General features: G+C 41.6%; 1 protein-coding gene across 2 annotated transcripts in view; it reads right to left on the bottom strand.

Annotated features, from left to right (window-relative positions):
• Positions 1-18463, bottom strand: part of nckap5l (NCK-associated protein 5-like) — a 58543-nt gene that overhangs the window by 29339 nt on the left and 10741 nt on the right. The window contains exon 1 of one of the 2 annotated variants that reach the window (XM_085395001.1): positions 768-1099. The exons of the other annotated variant lie outside the window; for it this stretch is intronic. The gene's annotated coding sequence lies outside the window, so the exon portion shown is untranslated. Of the gene's footprint in view, positions 1-767; positions 1100-18463 lie in introns of those variants that run through there. 2 annotated transcript variants of the gene reach the window in all.

Raw genomic sequence — 18463 nt, 5'->3', positions numbered from 1 at the left:
CACTGATTCCTGTCTGATGTTTGGCTACATGAACCGAGACGAATCGCACACAAGCAATATTTGGGATGAGGAGCGAGAGGAGGTGGGGGAAGGGATGGATGAGGAGAAGGAGGAGGAGGAGGAGGGGAGCTCCCTTCCCAAAAGAGGTCTGAGAGATTGGAAGTGAGCCATGCAGGTCTGAGAGCAATCACACAAAACGCAGGGATCCTTCTTAAATCTGTGCCAGCCAACCTCCACACCCATGGAGGAAGCACATCAAGGGTCCCTTCATCCTCCTGATATCACACATTCAGGCAGCATTCAGGCAGCACACCATCCACCACCTCCACCCACCCTCGTGCACGTTTGGCAGATTTATGGCACTTTGTTAGCGGGAACCAAAACAGGATTTGGAGCTGGTTCAGCCAAACATTTAAATAAAAAGGACACAGAGTGTTAACAGTGCTCAGCCTGCTGCTGTCATAAAATGTAAGCTAACCCACGGATATTAATGCTAACCTAAACAACTCACACACACATATGCACACAGGGAAATCAGCCCTCCTTTAGCAGTCATCTCGTGCCTATTCACGTCAAGTCAACACCACAAAACACGAGTCCCCTCGCTGTCATTTCAGGGAGAAAAATCTGCTTCACTTGGACACAGAAACAACATCCCAACAGGCAGACAGAGCGCCGGGCGCTGAAGACCATGTCAGCTGTAAAAACTGCATCACCAATACAAATTAACCCCCTCCTCCCAAAGTACACATTTTGGGTCATCTCACCTTTCTCCTTCTGCCTTTTCTGTCATCCAGTCATCTGAGAGCTCCTCACACCAGAATGAAACGTAAGGCACGAGAAGCAAAGAGGATAAAAAAGACATGAAAGGAGGCCACAACCTTACATTTCTGCTTTCCGGCCGCCGAGGAGATTACGTCCCCCCCCTCCCGCACCACCTCCTGTTAAAAGTGCCGTCACTTTGCGAGCGTGGCGAGGAAGCCGGTTTCCTCTATGCTACAGCTAGAAAAGGCCTGTCCTTGGGCATGAGCATTGTGTATGTGTCTGTGCTGTCTGCAGAGGCTGCCATGCCTCCCATTGTTCCAGGGCGAGTGAGGCAGGCTTCCTACCCCAACAGACCCTGCCTACTACAACAGCTGTGGACCAGCCCCCACCTCCCAGTTGCTCTCCTTCTCCCCTCCTCCTCCACCTCCTACAACTCCTGCCTGTGCTGCTGCTGCTGCTAAACATTAACCCCACAGCTGCCGGCTTGGGTCATAAAGAGGAGGAGAAGGGGGAGTTGTTTTCACAGGAGACCCTACCTTGTACGGACAAAGGGACGTAACAGGGAGAGGATATCCGACATCCCGGCCGAACTGACAGCAGCTCTGCACAGAGCCATTAAGTGCCCTAGAAAGAAAACAGGCTCTGCACTCTGCACATTGGCAGTACGTGTTGGACAGAGTCCTGTGCGACGGCACAGAGGGAAAGACTGGAAATCAGGAGGAATCAGGAGGCTCCAGGTTATGATTACTTTCATTAGAAATTATAGTCTCAATTATTCTCTGCTGTGGCTTAGAGAAAATGGAGCAAACACAGCAGCTAGAGTTAACAGAGCCCAAATTATGTGCCGAGATGAGGTGACGGGAGGAGAGGTCCAATTCAGGGACTTCGGTTCATGGAGGTGAGACCTAGCAGGCAGCGGGTTCAGTTCAATTTGATTTATTTAGCACCAAATCAACAAACCATGTGGCACAAAGCTGTCACCCTGGGTTTGATTCTGTCCTCGGTCATTTGCTGCACGTCTTCCTCCTCTTCTTTGGATTGTAATGATATTGATATGATAGTGGTTAAAAGAGTCATTGAGGCTATTATAAAACCATTTACATACATCTGTAATTTATCATTTCAAACTGGTCGATTTCCAGACAGAATGAAAATAGCAAAAGTTATACCTCTATACAAATCTGGAAACAAACACCATTTCACAAACTACAGGCCTGTCTCTTTACTACCTCAATTCTCAAAAGTTCTTGAAAAACTGTTTAAAAACAGACAAATTTATAGATAAACATAAACTACTCACTGAGAGTCAGTACGGATTCAGATCAAGCAGATCAACATCATCGGCACTATTAGATTCAATAGAATACATCACAAATTCCATAGACAAAAAGCAATATGTGGCTGGGTTATTCATAGACTTGACAAAGGCATTTGACACTATAGATCATGATATATTAATAAGAAAACTGGAACGTTATGGTGTCAGAGGGGTAGCTTTAGATTGGGTCCGGAGTTATTTAAGTGACAGAAAGCAGTTTGTGAAAATAAATGGTGGTTGCTCCTTATGTATGGACATTGCTTGTGGTGTACCCCAAGGGTCAGTTTTGGGTCCAAAATTCTTCAACTTGTACATTAACGACATCTGTAAAGTGTCCAAAGTATTAAAAATGGTTCTCTTTGCTGACGATACAAACATTTTTTGCTCTGGTGATGATCTGCAGAATTTATTGGAGGATATGACTAATGAAATAAGTAAAGTGAAGTTCTGGCTTGATAAAAACAAATTATCATTAAATTTGAATAAATCTAAACTTATGTTATTTGGAAATAGTAGTTTAAATACAAATGCAAAGATTCAAATAAATGGTGTTGATATTGAAAGAGTCAGTGAAAAAAAATTTTCTGGGGGTAATAATAGATGAAAAACTTAACTGGAGAGCTCACGTAAGATATATTCATTCCAAAGTATCACGAAGCATTGCAGTACTAAACAAGGCAAAACAGGTATTCGACAGAACATCACTTCATATTCTCTACTGTTCACTGGTTTCACCATACTTAAGCTATTGTGCAGAGGTCTGGGGCAATAACTATAAAACCACATTACATTCACTTTTTACTCTTCAAAAAAAAGCAATTCGAATCATCCACAATGCAGGTTATAGGGAACATACAAACTCACTATTTTTGCAGTCTGAAATATTGAAAATTGACGATATAGTGAAATTCCAAACAGCACAAATTCTATTCAAAGCAAAAAATAAAGAACTGCCAGGTAATATTCAGAGTATGTTTTTTTTGAAAGAAGGAAGTCATAATTTAAGGGGTTTTTGTAACTTCAAAACAATGAAGGTACGTACTACAAGAAAAGGCTTTTGTGTTTCTGTTCATGGAGTGAAACTATGGAACAAACTGAATATGGAATTAAAGCAATGTCCAAACATAAAACTGTTCAAAAAGAGTTATAAAAATATGATCTTCTCGATCTATAAAGAAAAGGAAAATATTTAAATTAAGTGAATGTCTCTATTTAAAAACAAACAAACAAACAAAAAGTTCATGATGTGATATTATAGTATATAGTATATCAGAAATCTGTTCACTATTTTTATTACAAATTATATCAGTAAGGAAGCTGACTAAATATTCACTGATAATTTATGGCAAAGGGGTGGGATTAAATAAGTGTATACTTCTTCCCACTCCCTTTCAACATGTAAATTAATCAGAATGGTTTTTTGTATGTAATTTGTATAGTATTTTTTTTCTCTCTTATTTCTTTTCTAAATGTACTTGTATATTGTTCACATGTTGAAATAAATTACCAATCAATCAATCTTCTCTCGCCCACCTTTCCTGTCTACTCTCAAACTGTCCTTTCATAATAAAGTCTAAAAAGCACAAAAAACATATCTGTGAAAAAATAATAATGATAAAAGAGGGGATCCACAAATGGCAAAACTGCTTTTTAAAACTGTGAATTTGGATATCTTAACATGGTGAGTCTATAGGGATCGACCGGCCATTAGAGCCAACCAAGTGCCCGTTAGAGGAACTGCAGCTCCTCTAACAGACAGTGTTGCCTTGACATTTCAGTCTCTGAGCCATTTTTTTCATTACACACACAATAGTTGAAGTATGGGAGGAAACCTGAGCATCAGCAGGAAGAAAATGCACTACATTCAGGTGTTAGAACACACTCCGTGTCATCAATATTTCCTCATTTGACAGCTGTAATCTGCCCCACTCAGCAGACTCTCTCTATCTGTGTATCTGTTTCCATGCTTGCTTGTTTGTTGTTCATCAGTCCTGGAAGTTGCCACTTGTGACCCACCAAAAGAAGAAAGGTTGCACCGATGTTGGTGTAGCCACAAATAAAATGGAATCTATCGACTTTAGTAGCCGATGTTTATGTGTTGTGCAACATCCGTTTTGCGTTGGCTCGGAGACACTGGGGTGAACCCATGATTTAATAACGGCATCCAGAATTTCACAATCTGTGGATCCCCAAAAAGGAGAGAAAAATGGGGCCCGCTAGCATTACAGCTCAGCTGATGTGGATGGCATGACTGTTTGCATCCGGTCACACTGTCACAAGCCTCTCGTATGGGTGGATGAACACATCCTTTTTCTTTTTTGAGTAACTGGGATTTTTGGGGCGAGACACTTTGCTGAGTACTTCAAATAAATTTGTGTTAGCACCTCAAAGTAAGAAAGTACAGTTACGTTATGTTACGTGAAGATATTTGTTACACTTGGACCCGAGGGGACCCTAGCAGACGCATGGATGCGGATATATAATCCCGGGTTTAATGACTAGCCTGGATGATTTACTGCTCCCAAGTTCAGCCTGACCCTAGCTCAAAACCAGTCATAGTGGTTGTTTCTTTATCTTCTGTTGATAGCTTTAGTTAACTTCTAGAGGTTCTAACCTTTCTTTCCTTTTTTTTTTTTTTTTAAACACAGAAAGAATTAAAGTTCCCTGAAAAAGTCTCTTTTCTCCAACCCACCATGTAAGAGTCAAATTAAAAATTAAACAAGTAAACTAAACTGTGAGTCTTTTTTTGAAAGCCTCTGATAATTACTTTTTAATAAAATATGCTGCTTTATTTTCTCAGTACAACAGTCCCAAACCCAAATGGGTCACACATTTCAGAAGTATGGGTGAGAAAATGTTTGGGGTTTTTTTGGTTTTAAATAACTGAAACAGTTATTAGTTCCAGATTAATCGCTTCAATCGATTAATGAGTTAACAGTGTGGCTGTTGTGCAGCAATCTTTGTGAATGGGGGGGTCACGGCTTCCACAATCAGCGTCTTGTGTGAACCGGTCAGCGCCCTGGCAGGTTTCTCGGCACAGCGTCTCGATGTGGTTTCTCTCCCCAGGTTTTCACCCGGTGTGACTCAGCTGCTGTCCTTATTAACAAGGCCACATCATCCTCACATACCAGACACAATAAACCAAGTCTGATGACAAAATGACTGGGAGCCACGGCAACAGCGAGAGGAAGAAAACACGGGTTTCATGAGCAGAATGTGGGAGGATAATATAATAAAGCAATAATGGATGGCAACACATCCCTGCAGCATCCCTGCCTCCGTAAACAACTCTTTAAATCGCAGATATGTAGGTCCTGATTTAAAGTAATAATATGACCCTAATTAACCAGACAAAAAAAAGACACCTAACCCAAATTGACCTTGCCCCACACCAGACATCCTATAGTGGAAATCAAATGCCCCAGGGCACTTGCAATTGTATTCAAATCTCAACAAAACACCCGAGCCCGTTTGGCAAGTATAGAGCTGCCCCAGATTCAGTTCCTGGGAAATGAGACGGTTTGTTTTTCCAAGATTAATGCTGACACTCATGAATCCCATATGGAAAAATCACGGGAACCCCCAAAGACAAAAATGCTGCTTTATCAACTCAAATGAGCTGTTTGTCTGCGGAAAATTTCACAGGTCATCATCGAGAATCAACCACAACAAAGAAAAAAAAAAAAGAAAAAAAAAAAAAACACACGACAGATGCCGAGCCTCACATCAAAAATCACCCAGATCAAAAGAGCTTGTGTCCACTGAGGATTTATCCTCTTATTGCTGACACATATGGCCGTCCTGCCCAGTCTGTACTCACCACCAAGCCTCTAATCTGTGTCCGCCTAGTGGCTGAAAACTTTAAAGAAGCCGTCCTAATCATCCCACCACCACGTGAGCAATTAAACCGTTTCTGCTAAACTCCCAGGGTTCTTGAAGGGCATTACATTCATTCACAATTCACATTACACTGCGGTACAGACAAAAATAGCGTTTCTGTTTACTTTCAGCTCCTCTGGAGAGACTAAACTCTTAGCACTAAAAAAATGCACTTAGGGTACAGAAACGCTACCTCACTAATGGTTAAAAAGCTGTAAACCAGCACCAAAATGACAGTCACAAACCAAAAGCCACCACTCTCTTAACCAATAAAAACTGTTTGATGTGTGTATTCTTCATGTGTGGCCTTCAATCCGGCACTCAGTCATCAAAACCTTAAAAACCCATGCTATAATCATTGAAGAGCTGCAATAAAAACATGTAATCTGTATTTATTTTGACCAATTCTTAACTTTTTAACTGTAGTTTTGAAAGCAACAACCAGAATATCTTTATATTGTTGTTTGGAGAAAGCAAGACGTTTGAAGAAGACCTTGTATGTTTTTGTACCATTTAAAAATTACATTAATCTACTAAATAATCAGAAGAGCAAAGAAGTAAACGGCTTGTGGTGTCACTTTGTGATTGCCTAATGTCTTTCAAAAGGATGAGATAAGAGCCATCTGAGTCCATCTAATCAAGCTGGGTTGTTCCTCTTTGTGTTAAAGGGACAGTTCACCCCAAAATCTCTTTTTGCTTTGCCAAACTACACCCGCCAATCACAGCACTTTGCAGAAGGAAGTGTTCATCCTGCGATGAGACTGCGAGTCACAGCATGACAGGATGTAAGCTCGCTGCACGCTTCTTTTCGTTGGCGGATGTAGACAGAAAAAAATAGTCCCTACATGTTACTGCTCATGAGGTTTGTGGATTTTGTGAGTAAGTGCATCATAATTTTAATAAAGAGAAATTGATGCTGAGCAGTATTTAGTTGCATTATGTTAAAACGACTAAAATAGGCGATGCACGCAATACAGATCAATAAGCAGCAGTACAGCTGGCAGGAAAAAAAAACATCTGAATTTTATTTTCGGGTGAGCTGTCTCTTTAAAACTTTTACTGATGCTCGGTGAGGAATCTGCTATTTTAAAATCTTCCATTATTTTCAAATTTACATTTAAAGAGCTTAGAGGAAGTGCTACAAGTAGGAAAAAGTAAAAGTATGGAAAAACATTTTTAAACTTGGCTGTGGTGGAAAACTTGGTGAAGTAAAGCAAATAGTGACAATGTGCAATAGAAAGAAACCTGTTAAATGAATCATGACAAACCAAAGGAGAGAAGTGCAGCTCTGTGCGGGACATCACGATACTCAAACCTTCATCAAATTCAGATGATTTTTCTCATTTTGTCATCATAAAAGGTGATTAATTGCACCATATCTTTTCTTCTCCTTTCAAACTGCATCCAGTGGGAGAATTGGCAAAACAATTCCTCCAATATGCCTCTAACAGTAGGGAATCCGCTTTTTTCATCTGCTTTGGCCCATTTTTATAAGACTTGTGAGCAGAGATGGGCAGTAACACGTTACTGTAATCCGATTACTTTTTTTCAAATAACGAGTAAAGTAAGGGATTACTATTGCAAAAACGGTAATTAGATTACCGTTACTTTCCCGTAGGAACGCTGCGTTACTGCGTTACTAAAACCGTGATTTTTTTGCGAGGATGTCTCATGACAGTGACGTAAGCGAGTGCGACGTTCATGGCAACAGCTGTGTGCAGATCAACAATGGATCATATATCGAGTGCGGGAGAGAGTATGAGCGTGCAGCGTTTAAAGCGTGGAAGCACTGACCTTACTTTGAGTTTGATTCCATAAAAAGTGACAAAAACATTAGCGTCCGTTGTGCGTGGGAAGAAAACTTCTTTTTACACCGAAAAACCCCCCTAAACAAGCACCGAGTGCGCAACGACGTAATGGGAAATTCGCAGAGAAACTCGTGGATTCTTCCACTGACCGCTGCGACACACCTGCACCAGGGCAAACCTCCGCCTATGCCACTCCTGCTTTACAGGTGAAAATAGAGCAACAGGACCGCTGAGTCTTTGATTTTATTTATTTTCTGCTGTGTTTTACTTGCATCTATTTGAAAGACTGAGTGTAAACACAAAAATTTTTTTTATTTTATGTGCAGAAAATAGGTTTAAATGTTAAACTAATTTATTCAAGTCAGAGAATGTTGCATATAATTAAATTTTTGCTTGATGCATAAAGTTAAAAGATTAAAACTAATGAAACAAGTTTTAAAAAGAGACTTTTCCATTTGATTACATTTTGTATGATGGATTATGTAGAAAAAGTAGAATTGGGCTGAAAAATCTATCACTTTATCACCTCTTCAGGTTTTAAATCGTGTTTTTAAAAAGTAACTAAGTACCGTAATTAATTACTTTTGAAAATAAGTAATCAGTAAAGTAACAGGATTACTTTTTTGGGGAAGTAATTTTTTCAAGTAACTTGACCAACACTGCTTGTGAGACAACCAGATAAAAATTGGAAAAGAAAATCATGGACACACAAAGGGAGACTTAACTTTAAAAGGCTCTAACCCAATGCTCTGCTTTGTTGCCTCAGCAGGTGGAGAACTTGCGTGGTGTTGCGGTTAGCCAGAAGTGTGGACCTAAAGCTTGAAGATCATCTAAAGAGCAGAACAGTCCTGTCACCAGAGGAGTTTGAGTATGTCCAGCCACAGGAAGAGAAACAGCAGCCCGATCAGTGAATAAGCTGGTATACTTGACAGGAAGGACTGCATCTAGATGGCTAGAAACGACTGGACTTTCAAAATAAAAGCAAGGCATAAACTGATAAATGTGCAGGTAAATTTGGCACATGCCCACCACCCTGGTGCCACTTAAGCCTTAAGATATTTTTAATGTGTAGAGATACTTTTCGTCAGCAGCTGTGAGAGTGCTGCAGTCACGCTACCTGTGGAGGTCTGACAGAGCAGTGTTAGCACTACCATATCGAGCTCAGAGGGAAGTCAGGTGCCCTCTTTGATATCTCCGGTGGAGGAAAAGGTGGGTGATAGGAAATCACAGTCAAATTTTTCCAAACATGCACTTACGACTACTTGATGCTTCATGTTGCCGACTGAACGACCGTTTTTGCAAATGCTTGAGAAGGCAACTTTAAATGAAGGCAACACAGAGACACCTGAACAGGCACTCAAATATAACCGAACATAAGATATACAGATGTTTTATTAAACATACTAATGTTAGTAATCCTTGCACATTCGTTCAGATTATAGCAAGAAGATTCTTGAACGATTCAGATGCTTCCCCTTTCACACTATGGGTTTCAGGGTTTCTGTATCAGCAATGTTTTATTAATATACTTGATAAAAATAACACAGGTCTATGGTTAACTGCCACATGCAGCTCACACAGTACATAACGCATCTTTGTGGCACCTGTGCACAAAAAAACCTAAGCTTGTCAACCCGCAGCGCTGCGCATCAGCAGTTAACATGTCACTTGAAAAAGCTGAATGAAGGGCTGTCAGGGGTTTGTCATAACGCTGCTGTGTCAGGCATTAACACACACAGACATCTGTATGGGATGAATGGGACATTGAGGGAGTAGCTTCCCTTCTAAGAGGGTCAAAGACTGAGAGCGCCGACATGACCTGAATGAGGGCTGGTCACATGTTACCCCGAAGCTAACACAAGGGAATGAGGATAACTCACAACATAAAAGGCCTATTGTAACCCCCCTCCGCCATCCACTCTACCCCTCGAGTGAGGATCTTCAGCAGCGGCTCAGAGAAACTCAATGGTACCAAAAATCATGAGCCAAAGGGTGATAGAAATGCATCTTAATGGAAGGAAACTCGAGGGGAAGAACATCTCCTGGAGGCATCCTGGCAACGGTCATGTGGCCGACTTCAAATTCAATGCAAACAACACATGAGACGTGACCTGTGACAGTGTCACGGCGCCGTCTGACAGCTCTGTCTCAAACACGCCGTTCGCACACTTGCAGCTCTTCATGTGCTGATTACATAAGATGACATAGAAACCCCCCCAACCCCCAAAACAAAGAACAGCAGCAAACAAACCATCCAGACAGGAAGTGAAACAAACGGTCGACTAATCAATGATCCACAGAAACATTTAGGGCATCAGCTAATGATTATTACTTTAATTACTTAATCTGACAGTTGCTCTCTACACGTTCATAGTTTAAGCTTAAAACTGTTGAAATGTCATCAAATGTTTTGTTTTCTCCAGGAAAGACAGAGAATTCATTGCAAGAACAAAGAAGAAGCAGCTGATGAGGTCATTTCTATTTGCTCACAAATTACAATTTTGTGCCACCAACACAGTTAATCATTATATTTGAATATTAACCACACTATTTTCCAGCATAAAGACTCTTTTGAGCGATAACTGAACAAAAGTTGTCTGTTAAAAGGAAACTTTTTTTTTTTCCAAAGCAGAAACATGAAACACTTCCTCATTTTAAGTTGTCACTTGAGAGGATTTGCTGCATGTTTCTAAAACGCAAATATTTTTGGACTGTTGTTGGGGAAAAACAAGTGATTTAAACCTTCTTTTCCATAACACCAGAATGTGTCTTTAAAGTTTAATCAGAAGAAATTATTTTTTCATGCTTTTATACCCTCGGTTTCAGCCCAGTTACAGCCTGAGCTTTTATGTCGGTGCTGATGACGCCCCTCTCAGAACAGTGCAGTCCCTTTCCTTTTGGTCCCCAGGCCACAAATGACACTAACAACCTCTGGTGACTTATCATAACTCTTTGAGTTTGGCGGAGCTCTCTAATAACTGTCAGTTGCTAACAAAAAACTTACACACTGAAACCAGAATCTGAGCCAGAAGACAGAGATACTTATGCAGAAGTATCTACAGTGAGATCTGGTGACCGACGAGGCCATTTTGAGTATAATGAACTCATTCTGCCTTCAAATCAGTTTGTGATGATCCTGCTGGAAGCAGCCATCAGGAGATGGGCACGCTGTGGTGAGAACGGGAATATTCAGGTAGGCTGTGGCACGTAAATAAAGCTCAGTTTGTACTAAGGACGGGACGGATCCATGTTTTCATGCTGTTTCTTACGGTGGCCCTGAGAGGCCAAACGGACTGCAACTTAAGAAAACACCAGCGATAAGAAAAATGCTGCAAAAGCACACAAATAATAATGGATTGCATTTATATAGCGCTTTTCGAGACCCTCAAAGCGCTTTACAATGCCACTATTCATTCACTCTCACATTCACACACTGGTGGAGGCAGCCACAGTTGTAGCCACAGCTGCCCTGGGGCAGACTGACAGAAGCGAGGCTGCCATATCACACCATCGGCCCCTCTGGCCAACACCAGTAGGCGATAGGTGAAGTGTCTTGCCCAAGGACACAACGACCAAGACTGTCCGAGCCGGGGCTCAAACCAGCAACCTTCCGATTACAAGACGAACTGCCAACTCTTGAGCCACGATCGCCCCAAAACGCAACAGAAATAGGAAAAAACACAACAGAAATAGGAAAAATAACCCAATAACCCAACGGACCAGTTGCAGGAACCCAAAACATGGTAGGCATGTTTTATCATGATTCATATAATACTGATGACGGATTTTTAGGCTAATAGTTATGCTAACACACTTACTTCTCATCTTTTCTTTCCTCACAGAACCGATAGATCCTTCACTTCTTTTAAGTGTCTCCCAGCGCAATTCTTAGCATATTTTGGTTCCTGGAACTGGTCTCAACTGGCACAAGGGAAGGGAACCCGTCAGGTTATTGTATCCCCAGAAACACTTCCCTTGTGCTTTTGGAAATCTGTTTTTCCTTATTTCCATTGTCGTTTTTCCTATTTCCTTTGTGTTTTGTGTGCTTTTGCACCGTTTTTCTTATTGCCCGTGTTTTCTTAAGTTGCAGTCCGTTTGGCCTCTCAGGGCCACCGTAGTTTCTGCCAAATTCTGACCCAAAGATCAAAATGTTGCAGCAGGAACAAGAGACTCATTAGATCAGGAAACATCTTCTAATGGTGTGTGTTGTAAACCGTGGCCTCAGTTTCCTGTTCTTAGCTGATAGGAGTGGCCTCGTGTGAGATCCTCTGCTGCTGTAGTCCATCTGCTTCAAGGTTCGACATATTGTTCCTTCATAGATGCTCTTCTGCGTACTGTGGTTGTAACAAGTGGTTTTATGGATTAACTGTTGCCTTCCTATCAGCTCCAAGCAGTCTGACCGTTATCCTCTAACCTCTGACATCAACGTGGCATTTTTTTCAAGGACAATCAGCTGGTTCTGAAATATTCAGACCGACAACTATGACACACTCAAAGTCACTGAAATCCCTTTGATGCCCAGTTTGAACTTCAGCGGGTCGTCTCGACCACATCAACATGCCTAAATGCACTAAATGCTGCCATGTGATTTAAAGACTGTGTTAACAAGCAGTTGAACGAGTCTGTCTGAGCCACAACAAGCTCATTTAATGAGTGGATAATACTTATTTAATCAAGAGCCTCATTAAATTGTACAGACCACAATTTACTTGTGTACTCTTTGAAAACACAACCAAAAATGCTTGTTTATTTTGATAATAATTACAAACTTAGCCCTTTTTCAAGCACAGTTACAGTGTTTCACAGTTTGGATATTTAAACATTTAAACTGTGCGGCTTTCCAAATGTACGGCTATAGCTCAAAAGTAGGGGGTGGGAATTCTTCACATGCAAGCAGGTCTTCCTACCAGTAACGGAAGGTTTGGTGTACTTTATCGTAGTCGAGATCTTTGAGAGTAAGCAGTGCCTACTGTTGTGACATCACAATGTTATTGAATTCCTGACTGCTGAAATATGAGGCGTGCATTTGTTCCATTGAATGAGTGTTTAAAAAGTTTCACTGTGCTTATAAAGCCACCAGATCTTTTTGATAATAAAAAAAATCCACAGAAATCGCCCTTCCTATAAAATCAAACCTTTAAATATTTTACCTGTGAAGTTTAAAGAAAAAGTGGTTGAGAGTGTTCTCCTTTTTGCCATTTACTAGTCCAAAAACAGCTAGATAAAAACATCTTTGCTAAAAAAGCAAAGATGGCATAATTTGTTTGTTTCTAACTTTTTTGTTAAGATGACATTTGGTTGTGTAAGTGATACCACGGTTCCTGCGGAGAGACTTTTTTTTTCCTTTACTCAGATTTCTCAGATTTTAAACCAACTGTTTGTTTTTGGACTGTTGGTTAAAAGAAGCAGTTTCAAGACATCGCCGTGGGCTCTGCTAAATCGTGATTTTCCTTCATGTTCTATTAGATTCATTGAGAAAACATCTGGCACATTTTTTTAGCAGATGGTCCATCGCTGCCATTTGTGGTTGGGCAAAAAGAAGCAACTGTCTGAATAAGAGCTGTAAATCAGAGCCGTGGGGTACAAACGCCCATTGAGAGGCAGACAGTTTAATGTAATGTGCGCAGCCCCAAGTGAGGATGGAGTGCTAATCCACCGACATGAAATGTGACACCGGGATGTGCGGGGTCTACAGCTGGGGCTATAAAAAAAACCTTAGTGTTAATTTGCATGAAGCTTCGGCTTAGTCGGACCTCATTAGGAAGTCAGGAGTTGTAACCGGCGAGCCATCATCACCGGCTGGCTGTGGTCTGCCTGGCTGATGGTGTTTGCTGTGCAGCAGAAATGGCTTACAGAGAGCACAGAGTCAGCGGCATCAATCAGTCAGCAACTCTCTATGGAAACAGCTTCAGTAATTTTAAGATCAAACAAAGTAAAATATTCTCTATTTAAGCTTCTTGTACGCAAAAATGTGATGCTTTTCTTGGTTAACTAAAAATCGTGCTTTTGAGACGAAATCTAGAAAGCAAGCTGTAAAAGACGCATTTTCTACATGTAATAAAAGAGAGAAATAATTATGCGTATTTAAGGGGTGCATTACACCAAGCTGCTGCCAATCAGTGAAACGGGGCGACAGGCCCTAGACCAGACTATCTTTGCATAATTCAAACTTTAAAATAATCCCTGTTCATCTTAAACTGGGCCTTGTTAGAGCTACTCACTTCATCTTCTGCCTGAAACAAGGCGTTTCAGCTCCTCTCGCTTTAGGACAACTTTTTTCTGATTGGCCCCTTATTGGAAACTTTCACCATGTTTAATATCTTCATCCAACACTGAAACAATATAGGAGGTGAGACTGCTCCTACACAATGTAAAAACTGGAAAAAAAATCTGGCTGCTCCGTTGACATTAGGAAGGAGTGTCGGGGAAATCCTTTTTTCTCAGTGCATGAAGCTCCATTAGCACTGGGCACAGGACCACCCACAGTGTGTCAAATGGTAAGCCTTCAAATCGATTTTAACATTTGCGAAGTGGATGAAGGTGCAGGTAGCCAAATATGATGTGATGGTGGTCCCGGTATAACTTTCAGGTCTACAGTGAAATCGTAGAGCTTACAGCGTAGCGCTGGGTTTATACTCAGCTGCAGACACCACAAGGGAGTTCTTCGTTCCAGTTATAGATATTTGAAATCCGACTAAGGGTGCTTTAAGCGTGCATTGTAGTTTTGTGTGTCTGCAGAATTGTCTGAGTGGTTATAAAACATTAAAAAAAAATCTGATCCGTCTGATGATGAAATGCACATCAACCAGACCCAGGCAGGTTCGTGGACACGGAAACGATAGCACACATTTAAGCGTTCAGAAGTTCCAGGGAGCAAACTAAAAATAGCATCAAGTCAGGAAGCTGCCTTAACATGTCTAACAACAGGACTGTAAACATGAGATCATCCAAATTTTAATCAGAGAAGGTTTGTCGCATTTATTTTCTGATCACTCCTCATATACAAGACAGAAAATAAAGAAAAGGACACAAGAATCTCCTAAATATGCCTCCACCAAGGCAATGTGCAGGTTTATTTGCCCTGTTGAAAATCATTTTAATATACATAATCTTTAAGAAACATAATTGTGGCTACAATTATTTTTACTTATGCAAATTCATTCTCTTTCTCTTGATGAAAACCCTTCTTTTTAAAGTAGTGCTGTCAGCGTTAATCTAATTAAAATGACGTTAACGTCACAACCGCATTAACGTGGCAAATCTCCGTTAACAAGTTAACGCGGATCGCCCCGTGCGTGGGGCTGCAACACGTGAGCGCGCTTAGCTTGTTAACGCGTTAGCGCCGTGCAGCCCGATGCATGGGGTGACCTGCGTTAATCTAGATTAACACTGACAGCACTACTTTAAAAATCTGAAACATTGTAACATCTGCCTTTGCAAGAACAGCTCTTTGTAGCATTGTTATCACTTTGACCTTCAGATCAATCTATTGACAAACCAAAGCAGACAAAAGCCTTTTTTTAATCAGTATTAAAAGCCAGTCAGTAGTAATGTGTTTCGGCTTCTCCAATGCCTCCTCACTTTTAATGACATCAATGATTACCTTTGCATTTTTAAGTTGTTCTTTAAGCAACTGTAATTGTAATAATTTGCTTTTTTTAAGCTTTTAAAGACCAAATCATGATTATATAACCATGAGAATAATCAATTAAAAGAAAATGTTCAGGTGCAGCCTCGTTTCCCTGTGTAAACTTTAAAGCAGCTTAGTCTGATTCCAGACGGTGACCTTAATAAATCGCTCACATGTGAAAAGATTCAAAGTATGCTCCGCAGTCCATTTCTGCGATCATAAAAACCCGGTAATGAAAACCATTTGTTGTGGCCCCTGTAAAGGCAGGTTTCGTACCGCTGTAAATACTCCGCAGAGAGGTGCCGTCCTCTGCCAACCAGACGACGAGCTCAGCAGCCAGAGGAACGGCTGCACTTCGTCCACCGCTGCACCACATTTCCATGTGTGTCAGCAAAAGCCTTTACTACAGGTCTTCGGTGACTCATTTTCACATCAAACTGTTGAACCCTGACATGCCTGGAAAAAATGTGAAGCTAGAACAAGACATGCTGCTGACGCCAGACGAGCCGATCCAGGACAAAGGCTGCTACAGCGTCCAGTTTAGAGAGCTGCAACGAGGCCACTCTGAAACAGGTGAAACCAGCTCTGGCACAAAGATTAGCGACTTATCCAGCTAAATTTGGGATTAAGTCAGGATTTAGCAAGTCACCTATGTGCGCCATTCCACCACAGGAGCTTTTACGTAAAAGCTTAGCGAAATATCCACGTCTACACTCAGCCAGCTTTTTGTATTGGCACCCATATTACAAGGCTAAAAACAGGTAACTCCTCTTACTGAGTCAAAGACCAAATTTACACCAAGGTAGTTACATTAGTAAAAGTTGTTTCTCCTCAGTTTTTAACCTCCGTTTTCTTTTACTTTCCTAAAAAGCAGCCAAACCTTCTTTTGGATTTTCCAGCAAACAAACCACAGATCAAAATGTTTTACCCCCAAAATCTTTGGGAACTTTTAGCACTCTGGTGTTTTCCACTTTATAAGATTTTCAGCTTGTAGTTTTGGCCAACAAGGAGAATATTCAGAGGTAACTTGGATAATCTTTATACTGATTTTGCGATCTTTTACCTCTTTCTATTGACAAATACAACACTTTGGTCAGAGCCACTGAATTTGTCTTAAGGCAGGCTCCTGACTGTGTTAAAAATGCACATAAAAACTCTATAAAATGCAGTAATCATGTTTTATCAGCTATTTGCAACATATTAGTCTGTTCCAGTTGTTTGGGTTCATCTTATATATTTCACGTCGCTCTAAGTAAGGCCTTCCTGCTGCAGTATCTATATATCCTCATGGGGATCATCATTTCATCCCCTACCATATTAAATTCTCTATCTGATGCTGCAGTTGGGGATTAGCTTGTAATTAACTACTCTGCCTCATTTCAAACAGAGATAGCAGTCATCCGGACGTTTAGCTCGGTGAAGGCTGATAACCCAAAGAAGATCCAGAATGCGAAAAAACAAACAGCAACACCAGAGAAAAGATGGAGCGCAACATGGACATTTTCTGCAAATTTGGCCACATCTGCTTGCCAGCCGCAGCAGCTCAAACTCAACCAGGATTCAGCCTTAGTAATCATCATCATCATCCACATCCTTTTCCCAAGTTCTGGCCAAGAAGAAGACCTATTTATGGTACAGACTATATGGAGGGTTACATATGGAGGGAGAGCTTTGTTTGAGCTCCAAAGGGGGGGGGAAGTGCTCTATATCTCTCTGACAAACAGTCTCGATGGGAAGATGTTTTTAAAGCTGTACGACTGGAGCTGATGGGCGAGGTTTTTGAAACAGGAAGCTCATGAGATTCTGAAAACACTGAAGCTGCAGAAGCGGCTCGCCAAGCACCTTGTGGGAGGCGAGCGGAGGGAAGGGGGGAGAGGGATTGAAGGAGTAAGGTGGGGGTGCATAAATCTCCTCAATAGCAACTTATTTTAAGACAAATGAAAATGAACTGCAGCAGTGCACAAAGACACACTGTTCAAGGCAGGCTGAATTAAAAAGAAAATCTCCCTCTGTCGCTATTCTTTAACCGCAGAGTCATCACGGGTCACGACTCCAAGTGTAAATCTGAGAGAGGAATCTTACAAGATTGTTCCTCCGTCCAAAACTAAACAAAATGTGGCCATTTAATCCTCTTGTTTTTTTGGCAAGGCAGGACGTGGTGGGGACCCGGTTAGCTCGCGAATTGATTAAAACTTCATTCCAAGCCATATTTTCTCTGGCCGGACGGATGAATCGAATGTTTGTTACAGCTGCGGCGGCTAAAGTGGTGTTTTGCCAGCTTCGATGTTTGCACGACCGCAGATTCCTCTGTAGGGTGGCCTCTGCATTTGGTGGGAGCTCTATTAGCATTCCTCGAGCACGTTCAATCATGCATATTTTAGAGGCCACATTTGACACAGCAGGCTCCGGTGCAGTTTGCGCGAAGATGGAGAACACGAGGTCAGGGCCTCAGGCTGGCCGCTTGTGACTCATTTGGCTGATATTCTCTGTGATGTGCACACAAATAAGCAGAATAAGCTTCGTGTTGAGGTGGCGGGGGTTCTGGGGGGAGTAAACAAAGGGCTTTGGGGGAAACAATGCAGGGGGAGATAACTCCTTTGATGTGAGTGTTTGTGCTGTGAGCGTGGAAACAGTTGGGATGAGGATGATGATGCCTTGCAGAGCTCCCCGTCAGTCCCGCCTCCTGCTGTGAGCTCCGTCTTACTGCGCCGACTCTGTAGGCAGCTGATGGATATTTGCTATGCTAATGCAGGAGTGCCTTTGGTGTATAACCATGGTAACTACACTACCTGCATGCATCAGACAGTGGGGTGATAAATGGCTGAACTGATAGCTGATAGGGAGCAAGGCCCAGCCCCAGCCCAGCCTATCTTCAAAGCACGAAGAGGAGGTGGGGGGGATACGGAGGAGATAGGACGACTGCGGGAGGCTCTGACCTGTCTGCAAACCCCTACCAGACTTCAAATCGATTAAATTATTGTCCCGTTGCTCTTTCCTCCCACTTAAAGATGCGAACAACCACCTAATAAACTGATATTTCACAGCCTGACTGACCTTGAATGT

Source organism: Rhamphochromis longiceps, linkage group LG20, assembly GCF_057381845.1.
Source record: "Rhamphochromis longiceps isolate RC_006_pf linkage group LG20, R_longiceps_female_GT1.1, whole genome shotgun sequence".
NCBI classification, from domain to species: Eukaryota; Metazoa; Chordata; class Actinopteri; order Cichliformes; family Cichlidae; genus Rhamphochromis; species Rhamphochromis longiceps.
Note: the sequence above shows the minus strand (reverse complement) of the source record. Positions and strands in the feature narration are given on the sequence as shown.